Below are 12,244 nucleotides of genomic sequence, written 5' to 3'. Positions count from 1 at the left end.
ACTCAACATTCTGTAAAATAATACATCCCATGGGCTAACACAGCCTCGCTCAAGGGAGGATCGCACAAATGCTTTTGTTTCATCTCAAACATCAGACGATAATGAATCTACCCTCCAGTGCGTTCCAGTGGATTTATTGATTTATGAGAATGGCGCTCCACAACCGCTGGAACACGAGAAGCACCTTATTTGCCATTTGCCAAGCGAAATGTGTTTTGCGTGTGGTTGGCATTGTAAAACCACGCTAGGAAAAAAATAGTTCCCGGTGTACAAATTAGCCCCCGGTGAAGCATTTAGCAGCGTTAGGCAGTTGATCAACAAAACATACCTTTTGCCAGTTTGGTTTCCTGTTTAACTGTTGCGGTTATGGCGATTTTTGGAGCTGTGGGAAAACATCCAACCAACCGCATGCGTGCCCTTTGGTGGTAATTGAAGCGAACGTACGTTTTGTTCGTAATAACGAAAAATGGCAATCGTGGTGTAAAATTCAATTAGCTATCGACAGCAACAAAGTGGTGTTTATTTTGTTCGTAATTAAACGGCAAATTAAATTACTTTCCGCTTGTTTTTGCTTTAGAAGGAGAATTTTGACGAATGAAATTGTGTAAATGGTGAAATAAAAAATTAGTTACGGAATTTTTAAAAAAATGCATTATGTTTTGAAATTTTTTAAACAGTATATTTTTTATACAAAAAAAAAATTTTAGTAAATATAATATTTCTAAACATTATGTTACAGTGGGGTAGTGCTCTATGGTGTGCTGAAAACATTCACAAAAACTGGCTGATTAATCGACATCATACAGACCGCACCATTAGAGGTCGAATTTTGTTAAAACATGAAAAACATGTTTGAAAAACGAAATATTGATATAAATATTTGAGCCAAAGAGCCGTAAAACGGCAGCGTACGATGTAAAAAGGAACTGTGTGAGATTTTATAATTAAACCCTGTTAAAATCGGACGTATCGTATCGTATTGTATCGTATTAATATAATTCTCTTATTTTACAAACATGGTTACAAGATAAACTTTATTTAAGGGTTCAATTCAGTCCAAAATGGAGCCACACTACTTCACTTTACGTCCTGTAACTTTAGGACAGGGTGTTTCAAGAAATAGAGGAACAGTTGAGGATAAAGTAGACACTGAAAGACAAACATTTACTAAAACCATCTCCTTAAAGTTGAAAGTGTTTGTCAGTAAACTATAATTGTGATATAATTGAGTTATAATGGTTACTAGTAAATAGAAAATTATGGAAATCCTGAAACGACTGACCAAAACCTCCTGAGGATTTAATGTCAAAAGACAAGAAGAAAGAAGAATTAATTAACAAGAAGAAGATGTTAGGATTATAATACATTTTAGTGTAAATACGTTACATCAGCGCTAAGCAAACAAAAATAGTCCCTTTTCTGAATCATTCCTTAAAAGATGCATGAAATTCATAATAATTCAATATGAAAAGGACACCTTCCATTTGTCCAATATGAAAAGGAAACAAACTCCAAAATCATTATTCAATAATCAAAACTAATGATATAATTCAACCAACAAAACCTAAACTATCCGCTTTATACTCACAGTCTAAAGCATCGGTTTTACTAATAGATGATTAATGATGGAGTGTTTATTCTTCTAAACCCCCTCACCACTGTAAGCCATTTACAAGGAAACGTGCCTTATCATTTTGGTCCCTCCTGTCCTTTTTTTGCCAACCAATGATTTTCCAAACCAGAAACTAACGTGTAATCGATAATGGATTCGTTACGCACCGTTGGCCATGTATTGGCCCGTTTTCTATTACGCAAAAAAGTGGGGTTACGTTTATTCAACCGTTCTCCATTTGCGGGCAAATTTATGCAATATCACCACCGGAACACCGGCTAAGGGTTGCACAAATATCGAACAAATCCTATGGTGTTTGAGTTATAAAATCGCTTAACTCATCTTGCAAAGGTATTTCAGTCACTTACGGGCAAGGTTGAGGGTGCTGCAAAATGATAAGAATGAATATGGCTGTGAACCTTTTTTTCTGAACCAAATAATATATAATCATATAATATAATAATCATAATCATATAATCATAAATATAAACTGGTGGTTGGTTACGTTTTGACATTTTTTTTGGTTTTCGGATGGGACATTGTAGTTTTCCCATCTTTGTGCAGGCAATGTGGAAGCTTGCTTTAGCGGGATGCCAACACTAATATTAATATGCACAATTTTCACTCAACAATCAACTCCTTCTGTCCTTAGCCCTTCCTTGAAACAATCTTGGCCCACGTGGTGGTATTTACAGAAATATTTATTTCGTTTAAGATAAAATTTCAATTTAAAAGCAATCCAATACAAGCGCCAACGGTCAGTTTGCTGCTTCGATGGCCCTTTCAAATTTTCACTTGGGCAGCGAAAAGGACGAAAAACCCTCCTTTCCTCCGGAGAAGTTGTTCCTTCAAGAAGCTCTTAACAGATGACGGGATCAAAGTGTCCCATTTCTTCCTCTTCCCTATTCCTTTCTACGATGTTAATTGATATTGATAGGAAAAGAAAAGGAAATTATCGTTTCCTGGCACAAATAACATAATAAAAAAACCATCGCCCTCGAAGTGGCCTAAACTCAATAGATTTTTAGGGCAGAGGGCAGTATTGGCACAAAAAGGACACAGCAAAAAGGGGTTTCCTTAATTTCCACTTTACCTATAATGAAGGGCATAGAAAAGAATGTCAAGATAAGGATGGGATGAAAAGAGGATGATAAAGAACTCAATATTTTCGATAACGCTGGGTTTACCGGTAATAGAAGAAAAAGGGTTTGCAAAATGATCTATCCAGCAAATAAGATCACTGAGAAAAGAAAAAAACCATTAACTACCAATTTAGAAGCAAATAAGAACAGTGAAGTTAAAGATACCGAAAGAAATGGTAAAAATGTATACAAAAATTTTTTTATTGTTTAAATTAAAAATGAATTATCTTTAATTTAATGTAGTTTCACATTTACCACAAATAAAATAATAGTTTTAATATTGTTACATCTACCAAAAACAACAATTAAACTAATACAAAAAACACTGCAATACACGTTCAATTTAATATTCCTGTTCTCGTAAAAGCAGCAAAAAAATTGCATTTCAATAAAGAAATATAAAAGAATTGAGTTCAAATATTATTCCCCACCGTGTAACCAATCGTGTAAAGATCCACCGAAGAAAAAGGATTAAGCTGGATCTATTCTGCCAACAAAATGAGGGTCGTCATTGAGAAAAACGATTACGGATCGAACCGGCATTAGACCGGCGAAAGTGGATGGATACCTCCTCAGCAAAGATCCTAAGCTAGTATGAGCAAACGGTCAGTAATGTCTTACTTGGAAAGGTATCTTCCAATCAAAGGGCCCTCCTTTATGGAATGGTTAAGCAATTTTTCCGCATAATTGTTCGTCAAGGGGCAAGGTTCGAAAAGGGCACATCAATTTATTTCAATAATATTGAGAGTTCATTATCCACCTGGTAATGTTTTTTTTTCACGTAAGATTAATATTAATGCTATGCGATAGAAGAAATATTGTCTACATCAATCAATGTTTATGGGTGAAGTAGTATTTGCGTAAATAAGCTTAGTGATTTGCGTTGTAGTGTTACGGACTACAGCAGATAGTACCTTTGATCCTTCCCATGTTTTTGTGACATATTCCTCGCGGCACCATTACTAAATTATTCACCATGATTACGATGGAAATGTTTGCAAATCTTTCACATAAATTTTACATCATCTCACCCTTCAATATTATTTCTTTTATATGCATCCAAAAAAACTGTTAGAAGCTCCTTGGCAATCCTTTTCTCTCTCTCTCGCACATTTGATACTTTCCTCGTCTGATTCTGGCTGGGTAATAAAATTGCGAAATCAAAAGACGCTGAAAACGGACACACGAAAACGATGGCCAAAGTGTTGCTGATACTACTTTTTTCATGCCTGATTTTGCAGCGGCACTCCGTCACCCGTGTGCTTGCATGAGAGCACTTTGCTAAATTATTCATTAACAGGCAGGTATCGCGCACGCTCGCACATTCCCAAAAGCCTAAAGACCAAAGTGGCCAAAGTGGCCGGGACTAACAATCACCGCTGCACGCATTTTTCCACCTTTGAAATGGTAATAACAATCATGAGCCCCATAAAGGAAGCTGCGGGAAAGTAGTCCACCACCACCCGCCTCTGGATCGAAGCACAAACCAGCAGCAGAAGGTGCACGTGGAAAAGGGTGCTTTCGGTAGTGGAAAGAAAAGTCACCCAGTCCTCTCTACCCGAACAAAAGCGAATCGTACGGGAACGATGAATATGTAAGTGTGGCACGGTTAGAAGAATCTTCGAAGAATATCAGCGAGCTGACGCTGCGTCCACATGCGTTGTACATTAACCGAGCGCAAAATACTTTGCTGCTATTCGATGCCGTTTTTTTCCTTCTTTTTCCTTCCTTCCACACTAAGCTAGGATTTTATTCTTTTACACGCACCGGTTATGCGCCCCACAGGTTATGTTGGTTCAGCTTCTGGGTGGGTTGGTGGGATGTGCCGGATGGTGGACGCGAAGAGCGAGACGAACGACATTAAATTTATGTATTTTTCATCAAGACGGATATGGAGTGATAATGATGAATACGCTCAATTATGATAAAAGCATGATGCGGAAAGGGCACAAGTCCTTTCGATTTGAATGGTACGGCATTTTAGTATGGCTGCATCGCATAAATATTTGCCTCTACAGTTGGTCGCAAATTTCACTTCAGTAATTTATTTATTTTTCATATTTTTCAATTCATTTTTATTGTTCGTTTTTGTTTATATATTCCCAGTGTTTTGAAACTTTTTATTCTCATTATTTTCGTATTTTCATTTCATAATTGTATTTTACTTTTGTGTGTTTGTTTCTTTTATTCTTTTTGCGTAATTATTGATTTACTATTTCATTTTTCTACTTTAGATTACTATCCAAATTGTATTGGTTTATATGGGTTTTATTGAAATTATTATTAATTAAAACCTAAAAGTTTTTACAGCTTTTCTGGCGATTTTTGAATTCCATGCCAAAGTTAAGTCGCGCTTAATGAGGCCTTATAGAAATCGAGCCAATTGGTGATTTCCTCGAATAAAAAAGTTATTCCGGTAAGAGTATGGAAACAAGTGAATAGTGGTAAGTCTGGAAGTTATGAGATGGACGAGGAAGAATACCCAATACTCTATACTTCTTGACTGGATCATCTAGTGTTAGGAAAATGCTATTATCTCATATTTTGGGTGTTTTTCGCGTTTACACGAATTAACTTGGTTCGATACCGTTCGCCAGTAATAGATCTCCACCGCTAGGCTCGTAATATAATACGCCTTTCTGATCCCACCATTAACAAAATATGAATTTCTGCATGAAAATATTTACTATTACCGGGTAATTTTTTACGAAGAAAGTTACCGGACAGCACCCTACTTCTCTTCGTAATACAGAATATAAATAACGATTCTCAAAAATGAGAAGCTCTCTTTTTTGGAACAAATTTTTTTTTTAATTTACTTAAAAACGAAATACTGCTTTACGAATAAATTTCTAACAATCCGTCAAATCTAAGCAATAAACTGATGAATTATGTATTAAGCATCATTATAGTCCGTGAAATAAAAGCATCAAATAAATTCAACGTGTACAGAAAATCGGCACGTCACTGTACACGGTAATCATTCATAAAATATTCAATAAACACTCGGTGCCGATGGAAACCTGTTGTGCGCTGGTGTTTTGCAACCAGGTCTTATGTGCCAAAGCGGAAAATTGAGCAAGTGCATTAAAACTATCACTTTCGTCTGCATGTCCCTCCCGGGAATGCCGGTTCTCCGGTTTTCACCCCCTCACAGCTATCGTACGATTGTTACGATCCCGTGGGAGAAATTTCCCACCCAGTTCTATGGCTTGTTTTATTATCTTCCCTATTTTTCCAGCAGATTGCACCCCATTGTAAGGGGAAAAAAACTACTGTTTTCTTACATCGAAGGGAACTAACTCATCTCCTAAACATCCTTTCGGTGGTATCGGTGATTATGACTCAATTTATATCAATTTGTTTGTCATTTTCCGACACCGAGTGCGAGTGCCCAAGCTGCCCGGGAAAATCTTCTTCAATCAAATCGTCTCACTGCCGGAGTTACCCCGCTTTATCAAACAACCCCATACACAGTGCCGAGTATGGGCCACTGTGGCAGCAATTCGTACCGCAAGAAACGGCCAGAAACAAGATGAATGTCCTCGGGAAAGTGTTGCCGCTTTATCTAATTTATGGCAGCGGCTTCACGGTCAGACGCGACGCCAAGCAAATGGCTTCCTGGCTAAAACTAAACGGCGAGAATCCAGACTATTACGAGTTCGAGTAAGGGATTGAAAAGCGAGGGAAGCATGGAGAGCGTGTATATATATCGATAATGATGCTGATCACGATAGTGAGTCAGGAAGTCCACGGGGGAAATTAGAAAATTCCTGTGGTTATGGGAAGTTGCATTTGCTCCCGAAAAACAACCTTCAACCTGTGGCGAGCGTGAATATTTTAACGACTATCCAGACACTTCCACGATGTTTGGTGTAGGAATTGCTCGCAAATAGTATGTACGGTAACTTTGTAACTCACTCTTCCATTGCTCGGCTATTTTGGCGGTTCTCGAAGTGCTGTTCCGATGCTAAAAAAAAGGGGCAATGTTTCTTGTTCTTGGTTGGAAAATTTATAGACATCGGTAGAAACGCGTTCGATTGTCGCCCGAATCTAGTAAGCCTTGGTGTGGATGAAAACAACCGCACCACCACCATTGAAACGATGCCTGGCTTTGATTGGTTGTGGTTTGCTTGTTCGCTTCGTTTCCCGCTAGTTAAGATGAACGGGCATGAAAAGGCGATTTATACCGTCCCATGGGAAGGATTTGCAATTCCCATTTTCTTGGCATCAAATCGCTCGTGTGTCTACCGTGTACACCCTTGGTTACCCAGTTACCCGCCGGTATCCGGTTTGTTGTGATCGATGGAGAACGAATCAAATCTTTGGTTCTTGGTTTCTTGCAAGATTGCAACCCTCGCCAGCTAACCCACCGCTTGGCCCATGCCAAGGACTTGCTTTTCGGTAAGCTCGAGGCCAAAGGTTTGCCGCGTTTGATTGCTAAATCGTTTTGCAGCCCAACGGTACGATGAGCCGCGTTTTCCTCGTTTGTTTTATGATCTATCGACGATGGAACTGTAAATGGCACTGACGGATGGCCAAACGGCTCTACCCAAAAAAGGGGGTTTCGTTTATGGTTCTTCCGGTTCGATAAAAGCAGGGAGCAGGGAGGGAAATGGTTAAATTTTAATTGTTTATTGCAACGCCTGCAATCAATAAATCAATCGTTTGCGGTAACAGCTCGATCACAGCGGCGGATGATTTCAAATGGCGCCGGGTAAGGTTGAGTTTTTCTTTAAACGAGTTTGTAATGGTCAAAATTGATTGTTTAATAATTTTAACGCAAAATTGATTCTTTGGCTGTCGTTAATGTTATTGGAGTACTGTGATCGATTGCGGAGTAGAATAATTCGCCCAGAGCAAAGTTCCATTTTAGTAAAATGATTTTACGGTCGATTAATTGCAATAACTTTGCTATTGAAATCGTAAGTCATAACCGCATTATATCATGCTTCTAGAAATGATAATTGGATAGTCTCCATAGTATCATGTCTTGGAATTAGGTTTGATACACCGGAGGACGAGGATTTAGTCGCAACTGGACTAACTGTTATGGTCCAACCTTTCCTCGGTAGATCTGTCACCTAAACTCACCACTGACAGAAACGGTCAGTGGTTGATGTGTTAGTGAGATCTACCGAGAGGTCAGGGTTCGCGAGCGAAGGGTCACTTCGGGTTAGGGCTCCGGCGCGAAAAGATCGAAGAGCGTGGTTAGACCGAACCGAGGCGTGCGCGTCCAAATGTATCGTAACGTGTGTAATATATGTATATATTTGTTAATTGTCTTAAATGTCCGTGTCGTGTTTAACGTCTTCTAATACGTGACGAAAGAACAAGAATATAAAACTAACGGTAAGAAATATATTCAGGAGGCTTACTGTGTCATATGAAAGGTAAGATTTAAATGATCTGTATACCAGTGAGACGATTACGTTTACGTTGCATTGAATAAAAGAAACGCTGATTGAAGAGATATTTTTCATGTGAGTTCTCTGTCAGCTAGTGACAAATTCAACTATGCTGTATCTTTGGTAGCAATCCTATTGTGAACCGACATAATTTGATAACGCCATCAGGTAATTTGTAACAGTCGCTACAAAAGCAGTCAAGCATTTGCACTTCAAGATATGTTCGAATTGCAGGCATATCGAAACATTACCTACCGGCGTTTGGGAGAGAAGTAGTAATACCACTTCGTGTCGCCGACTGTAACCAATATGGCATTGAAGCTATTTTATTTTTTATGGAGAAAGACCAAGACATCAAACAGAACAGACCATGTCCGCATATGTGCCTGTAACATGCTTCACAGTTTAAAAATAAAGATCAAGAGTAAGGACCTTATCGCTTCTTCCGTAGTTTGGAGCAACAGACCTTGATATACTAAAGTACTTGCAGAGTTGAAAAATGAAGATCAAGAGCAAGGATGCCTTATTGTTGCTCATGCAATTACGATCAACAGACATGTCTAAGTACCTGGACAAGATGAGCATGATTCTTCTAAAGAGTTAATCGAAACAGTACGCGTACGTTTTGATGGATAAAAAGACCTAGAAGATACTGTCAACGAAAGTCATGAGGGTCGTGCAATGGTTAAAGTTCAACAAAAAGGAAATTTACTTTCCAATAGCGCTTGATAGGAGATATGATCGTCTGAACTGATCTTGACTCGTTCAATATACTAAAAAATCAACAGAGGCGGTTAGTTGGTAAAAAATAAACGTTATACCGAAGGCCAGCGATGGCCCCTGAAAGCAACCCTCCAGACCTTATTCGGGCTAATGTCCAACGTAGAATCTTCTGCATTAATTTTGAAGTTATTAAACATTTACTATCAAAATCTAGTCAATTTGCACTTTAGAATAGAATAAAATATAATAGAATAGAATAGAATGGAAAAGAAAATAATAATAAATGATGTATCGCAAATACATATTCAAATACATTATTTTAAAAACTTTCCAAAGCTATTCTGTAAAATGTGTTCCATCATACTAATAAGGTTTTTGCGCATAAATCAAATCAATTTTTAAACACCGCCACTACATCGAAATACAAATTTTATTTACACAAGTAATTAGCGATGTCGATTCGATTTTATCGGCCCTACCTGAATCCACCTTTAAACCGTGGCGATTATCCACCGGAGAGTGTGATGTTTACGAGCCCCAAGGCCAGCTTTTCCCGAGCATTAGTAACATCGAACACTTTTTCGACGTCGAAACGCCGTATCGTTCAGCTTCCACATCATAGTTCCATCGTAAACCCCAAACAATCAGTGGAAAATGGTCTCCCGTGTACTGTTCCGCGTACACGTTCAGCCATTTTCATTGATTTTTGCCACCATGCCGATCATTGCTACCAAACAAAAACGTTAAAAAAAAACACACACACAAAAAGAACGGACACCATCGTCTTGAAGCTCCCCGGGGCCAAATAGAATGAGGTATAGAAATGGTGCGTGATGGCAAAATGGGAGGCTGTTTTCATGAGCAAGTGCGTTTAAAACGAGCAGTTCCAATTCGTTCCCTGCGTTCCAGATGCACGGCGAATAATCAAAACTCACCTGAAGCGGTGAATGTCCTCGAGGAGTCATTCACTCGTTGGGAAAACGACAACACAGGTTTCCCGCGGTTCCCCATTTTATGAGCTTTGGTTCCTTCTTCTGCCCCTCCATCCACGGAGAGGAATGGACCCACTCGTTTTACCCGGAATGGTGTGCAAGAATGTTTAATATTACAAAAACTTATCACCAACCAACGATTCCACCCACCGTGCCTGTCGGAACAGCAAGGAACGATAAGGATGTGGCATGTAACGTTGCCTTCATCATCGCTTGTACGGAGCAAAAATACGCAATGCGTTTTGCCAACCGTGTTACAAAACGGGTGCTCGGTACAAATTCACCGGAGAGACATACATTATGCTTTATGCACAAATCGGTTCCCATCCTCCCGTCGTATTCATTCCCGGCTAAAGAAGCTGATTGGCTTCCCCATGGAGACATCGACTACTAGTAGCTGCCGATAACGAGAAACGAGCATTGTTCGCGAGGTTTTTTTTCCTTCTCTCGTTTGCATCCAACAACATCCTTAAAAACTCCCCGGCCTATTCTGCATACATACCGATCAAGCTTGACGGGATAAAGCACCGGCGAAGAGTGTAAACGGATTGACGGGTCTCCCTTCCCCATTAGGATCATGTAAAAAGTTTCCACCCTTGACAAACCCCTTCCACGGTGGAGCAGGAGTTTTAATCTAGTCCAGAGTTCAGGAATCTTCAGGAGCTGACGATGATATTCCGCGACCCCGCAAAGGCCCAACCGTTCTTGCAAGAATCTCTCAGCCACACTTCCGCCACAACCACACGCGCACAGCAACAAAATCCCCGCAAGGCACTCTCCCCGGCCACGACGACTGGCAGGGATGATACAAACTCCCCACGGTTTGTTTACGGATACAAACTCTTCGCCCCATGTTTCTGTGGTTACCTCACGCCAACACGGAGAGGCATATTTTATACGAAGGAAATTAAATACTTCCTCCTTTCATCCCTTTTTTGTGCGCTTTGGTGCGCGTTTCCTTTACTTCCTCTGGGAGCGGCACTTCCTTGTCGGAAGTGTTGTGCAGGCGTAGTACCGGGGCGTACAAATCTCCAGCCGACGGTGCTGGTTGAGTGCGAATACTGTTGAGATTATGCTGTGTCAGTTTGCGTTTGTAGTACGATAATGTGATATGGGTTTCGGTATGGACGAAAGGGACGGAGAGGATTTCCCTCCCTGGGGATTACCAGGGATGCCTGAGGTGGGACAAATTTACTCGCGTTTTACACTTTTACGCACCAATTTCTTGCAATCCGGTATTTAATCCCGACATTCCAGGATGTCCCATTTTGCCCTGGGCAGGAGCGCGCTGTATAAAAAGCGTTGCTATATGGGTTTTATTAAAAGCTTCAGATGCTTATAAGGATTTTTTTTGTAGATGTCCTATAAAACCTTCTAAAAAGAGGTAGAGGATTATTTACGGTTTTTCGTTTAGGTTTTTAACTTTTGATGATAATCAGTATAAAGTAAATATAGTATATACAGTAAGTATAAAATGTTTATTGTAAACTAATTTTATACTTACAAAAAAGCACAGTGAAAGACCCTTTTAGTCCGAACGCCACTATTTACCCTTGGTTACCTTAATTTGAATAAACTTTTCGATTGTTTTGCAACCTCATTCGAATTGTCGCTTAAAATAATTACAACGGACAATTACGTCCGCTTCCTATTCCGTTCCGTTCCGCTACCCTTTCCTTCCTTTGCCGAACCGAACGCCTCACTAAGTTGTTACGTTTGGTATTAAATTTTTCCACGTAATCTCATTAAGTTGCCGCGTAGGAAGTGAAGTGAAATTAAAAATTACATTTTAACCTTCTTCAACGATAACCCGTTTAGCCCGGCCTTTCTCGAAAATTGAACAAAAACGGTCCATTTCCGGTTGGTGGGCTTAAGGATGCTGAGTTGCCATTGTCACCTTTTCTTTTTCCCTAACCCAAATGGGGGTAACACTATTAATTCGTTTGCTCCTCGTACCACATACCAAACAGCAGGAGGGATAAGGATATTATCCTATTTCCGGGTCACTGATATGGAGATTTTGGTGGTGAAGCGATATCACCTTTGTCACGCCCGAGGAGCAACAGTTTAGAGGACAGAACCGAGCAAAAGAAAAAATATTGTAGACTAAGCTCGCAACGGAGCGTGTTGTGATTTACTATTTTAATTGTTTTTTTTTTTCAAGACAGAGGTAAGTTAAGTGAAAGAATTAAAATTAAAACTTATGTCAAAAGGAGAGAAGGAAAAACAAATCATCAAAAAAATGTGTAAAGGGTTTTAAATTATTTTCCTTGAAATGAAGATGGATCCTGCAGCCGAAAAAAGATGGCAGCCACATTTCATGCAAACCTGAAACGTGCCATACTGGTCATCGTTCAACAATTTTTA

The sequence above is a fragment of the Anopheles funestus genome, chromosome 2RL (genome assembly GCF_943734845.2).
Source record: "Anopheles funestus chromosome 2RL, idAnoFuneDA-416_04, whole genome shotgun sequence".
Classification (NCBI taxonomy): domain Eukaryota; kingdom Metazoa; phylum Arthropoda; class Insecta; order Diptera; family Culicidae; genus Anopheles; species Anopheles funestus.
The sequence above is the reverse complement of the archived record's forward strand: the minus strand, read 5'-3'. Positions refer to the sequence as shown.